This window comes from Berghia stephanieae, chromosome 6 (genome assembly GCF_034508935.2).
Source record: "Berghia stephanieae isolate SIO BIC M18660-M18661 chromosome 6, UCSD_Bste_1.3, whole genome shotgun sequence".
NCBI lineage: Eukaryota > Metazoa > Mollusca > Gastropoda > Nudibranchia > Aeolidiidae > Berghia > Berghia stephanieae.
In genome coordinates this window covers 38,841,374-38,846,373 of record NC_088365.1, presented here as the reverse complement: position 1 = coordinate 38,846,373, position 5,000 = coordinate 38,841,374, and the positions used below count along the sequence as shown (strand labels likewise).

Genomic DNA, 5,000 nt, shown 5'->3' with positions numbered 1-5,000 from the left:
CCCCCAAGAAAAAAAAACACTAACTTTACCAGACGTTATATATATATATATATATATATTATATATATATATATATATATATATATATTTATATATATAATATAAATATTATATATATATATATATATATAATATATATAATATATATAATAATTATATATATATAATATATATATATATTCTTTTTTTCGTATATATTTATCTAATTTTAAAAAATTATTTGCGAGTCCCCCCCCTCTCTCTCTCTCTCTCTCTCTCTCTCTCTCTCTCTCTCTCTCTCTCTCTCCCTATCTCTCTCTGTATGTGTGAGCATGTGTGAATGTGTATGTTTGTGTGTGTGCGTGTGTGTATTTTTGCGTGTGCGTTTTCTTATGGTCTAGGTAAATGCGACAGAAACAATATGGAAGATAATGAGAGAGAGAGAGAGAGAGAGAGAGAGAGAGAGAGAGAGAGAGAGAGAGAGAGAGAGAGAGGAAGGAGAGAGGAGAAGATGTGTGTGATGGGTGTGTGATTGTGTGTTATTTATGAGAGGAGAGAGAGATGAGAGAGGAGAGAGAGAAGAGAGATAGAGAGATGGAGAAGAGAGAGAGAGAGAGAGAGAGAGAGAGAGAGTTGGGTATCAATAAAAAAAACCCCATAGAATAAGGTAATGCTAGTGAACCAAACAATAAGCAACAGTGCCGTGTTATCCACAATCCTTCGCCATCTCCACAACGTATATCCCAACCATCAGGCGCATCACCACCGCATCACCACCACATCACCCCCACCAACCTAATATCATCAGCATCGGCACCAGCGACAACAGCAACAAGCAATAATAATGGTTTGCCGAGGAAGACGTGGGGTAGTGGTGGTAGTTTCGCCATGTTTTCGACCTTTCGTCGTCGCTCCAACCGCCAACCACCACCACCTTTCAGTCCTTGTGCCAAGTTGTAGCAGTGCCAAGTGAAAGCAGAAGAGCCAACTCTCTCTCTCTCTCTCTCTCTCTCTCTCTCTCTCTCTCTCTCTCTCTCTCTCTCTCTCTCTCTCTCGCACACAAACACACACACACACACACACACACGCACACACACACTCTCTCACATATATATATATATATATATATATATATATATATATATATATACATATATATATATATATAATATTCATATATATATATAATATATATACATATATATATATTATATATATATATATATATATATATATAATATATACATATATATATATACATATATATATATATATATATATATATATATATATATATATATTATGTATTATCTGTGTATGTATGTGAAATTGTGTGTTTGTGTGCTTGAGAATTGTTATGTATGCATATCTATGATTGCATATGTGGATGGATAGATGGATGGATCGACTGATGTATAGATGAATGTCTGTATGTATGTATGTATGTATGTATGTATGTATGTATGTATGTATGTATGTATGTATGTATGTATGTATGTATGTATGTATGTATGTATGTATGTATGTATGTCTGTATGTCTGTATGTATGTATGTATGTATGTATGTATGTAAGTATGTATGTATGTATGTATGTATGTAAGTATGTATGTATGTATGTATCTATGTATGCATGCATGCATGCATATATGTATGTATGTATGTATGTATGTATGTATGTATGTATGTATGTATGTATGTATGTATGTATGTATGTATGTATGTATGTATTGTTATGATGTATATATGTATGTATGTATGTATGTATGTATGTATGTATGTATGTATGTATGTATGTATGTATGTATGTATGTATGTATGTATGTATGTATGTATGTATGTATGTATGTATGTATGTATGTATGTATGTATGTATGTATGTATGTATGTATGTATGTATGTATGTATGTATGTATGTATGTATGTATGATGTATGTATGTATGTATGTATGTATGTATGTATGTATGTATGTATGTATGTATGTATGTATGTATGTATGTATGTATGTATGTATGTATGTATGTATGTATGTATGTATGTATGTATGTATGTATGTATGTATGTATGTATGTATGTATGAATGTATGTATGTATGTATGTATGTATGTATGTATGTATGTATGTATGTATGTATGTATGTATCTATGGATCGATGGATCGATGGATGGATGGATGGATGGATGAATGGGAGAATGGATATGCCAATTTATGCTTCTAAGGATGTGTATTTGTATGTACTTATGTATTGAGATGTATGTGGTGGTGATATGTGTTTTTCTCGAAGTAATTAAAATAGAAGCATTCATCTACGTAAGACAAATGGATAGATAGACAGACAGACAGACAGATAGACAGACATATAAATAAATAGATTGATATATATATATATATATTATATAGACACACACGCACACACGCACACACACACACATATATATATATATATATATATATATTATATATAATATATACACTTAATATTTAGAGAAAACACACACACACACACGCGCACACAGAGTGAGATAGATAGAGATAGACAGATAGATAGATAGATAGATAGATAGATAGATAGATAGATAGATAGATAGATAGATAGATAGATAGATAGATAGAGAGAGATATGATCATCACAAATGCGCGAAAAAGCCTTTCTTTAAGATAATTAATAATTCATTATTTGTTGTCCTTGAATTGTCTGCCTATATTTCCACACACACAATATTTATACACACACACACACACACATATATATATATATATATATGTGTGTGTGTGTGTGTGTGTGTGTGATAAACGCCAATATAATTATCCATTTACCCATCTGTTTGTATCTTTATCGTTACATAGAATGATTATTGATCTTCAAATTACTGGCCTTCGTATTAATATAGGCTACACATTGACACCAAGCTACACATATGTTGTAATTATTGTCAACATAATATCGGCCTACCTACTATTATTATTTTCTAGTAAGCGACTGTAATATGCAAATACCGTAACTCCCAATCTACCTATCGATGCAATTTACATAGTTACTTTATCTGGCAAACAGACTTGATAGAAATTAAACAATAAACAATAGCAAATATAAGTACAGTATTCTATCAATATACACTCATAGGCATATTATTGTTATGTAATATACCACTCACCTACTACTTACACACAACTCACACACTTCTCAAACACGCAACCATACTGGATACATACCACGAAAAGAAGTTGCACACGAAACAAACGCTGGATCGCCTCCCCACTTTGCTCACCAACTCACTCACAAATACACAGACGCACACACTTGTACACACTCACTCATACATACACACTTACACACACAGTCACACACTCACTCACAGCTTGTCATGGCGCGTGCGTGTGTATAGCTGGCGGATCAAACTACACCGTTGGACGTTCGATTTTTCTCTCCTCAATCATCCTTACCCTCCCCTTTTTCTCCCGACTCAGTTAGCTCTATCCGTCCTACCAGCCTACCATTCTATTTTCCATGTAGTCTATCCCGGGGTAATTCCATTTACTGGTTCCATTTTGAAAGGAGGAGAAAAGGTCTTCCCTACACCATTCGGACACATACTAAATCGGCAAACAAGAAGGGATATATACACAAATGTTCATGGTTATATTATGATAAACATTCTGTGCTCAACAACTGTTTTATCATGTGATGGTTATTCATCTTTATTGGAATCCATTATTTGATGAAGAGGTATTGTATGCAGCCAATTGTATTGATCTTGCTATTTGATTATTTCGTTTTTACATTGATACTACTGGCATATGAATATAACCAATTCGTTTTGCTAACTGGGTGTTAATTTTCAGAATGTAACTTTATCAATAACAGCCTAAGCAAATTATTGGGATATAAAATAAAAAGTATTTCACTTAAATTGATATGTCACCGTCTAGATAATACATACTATATAGCTGTGCTAGGCACTTCCGATTAATCTCAGACCCATGCTTTATCGTTGTCCAGCGTAGTGCGATACATGGCTCTCAATGATAATGATGGCGATGACGATGATGATGCTGATTGATGATGATGATGATATTGATGATGATGATGATAATAATAATAATAATAATAATAATAATAATAATAATAATAATAATAATAATAATAATAATATAATATAATAATATAATAATATAATAATAATAATAATAATAATAATAATAATGATAATAATAATAATAATAATAATAATAATTTATTGCATCCCAATAATGAATTTTTTCTATTAGTCGTGTTATAATTTACACACTGAGATAAACATATAATGAAAATATGATATTTATATAAATAAGGAGCGGCTACACAGCCAGAGCCGTGCTTTATATATGAATAATTTCAACACTGTAAAATAGTTAAAATTGTCACTATAAATTGGAATAAAAAAATAATAAATTAATATTTACATTATTTGGAAGTAAAAAAGCGGAAATAATTGTATAATAAGTACATGAGCACATCTTATGTTTAATCATTTTCAAGTGTTCATCCACTTCAGCCCGTCATCATTCGTTACACCGAGGTATTTGTAGTGAGGAACTCGCTGGACGAATTAGTCCTTTACTTATAACGGTTCTATCAGTTTCTTCACTCTCAATCACTAGCTCCTTTGTCTTACTACCACTGCTACTAGTTTAATTACTACCACTATCACTACTACTACTACTACTACTACTACTACTACTACTACTACTACTACTACTACTACTACTACTACTACTGAAGGACTAGCATTGGATAGTAATAGGAGCAGTGGCAGCAGTGGCCGCTAATAGTAGTAGTAGTAGTAGTAGTAGTAGTAGTAGTAGTAGTAGTAGTAGTAGTAATAGTAATAGTAGTAGTAGTAGTAGTAGTAGTAGTAGTAGTAGTATATAGTAGTAGTAGTAGTAGTAGTAGTAGTAGTTTTTTAAAAAAGAGAAAAATATGCCCTTTCGCCACGACATCATATACACTCGTCGCTAGGCATTCACGAGGAGTAGAATTCA

At 32.1% G+C, this 5,000-nt stretch overlaps 2 protein-coding genes across 2 annotated transcripts in view; both read left to right on the top strand.

Moving 5' to 3' along the window:
• The window catches only part of LOC144975005 (uncharacterized), a 251,399-nt gene that overhangs the window by 47,021 nt on the left and 199,378 nt on the right, over window positions 1-5,000 (top strand). The window lies entirely within an intron of this gene.
• LOC144975003 (potassium voltage-gated channel protein Shal-like) overlaps window positions 3,357-5,000 on the top strand; it is a 128,091-nt gene continuing 126,447 nt past the window's right edge. The window contains exon 1 of the mRNA XM_078918646.1: window positions 3,357-3,705. The gene's annotated coding sequence lies outside the window, so the exon portion shown is untranslated. The remainder of the gene's footprint in view (window positions 3,706-5,000) is intronic.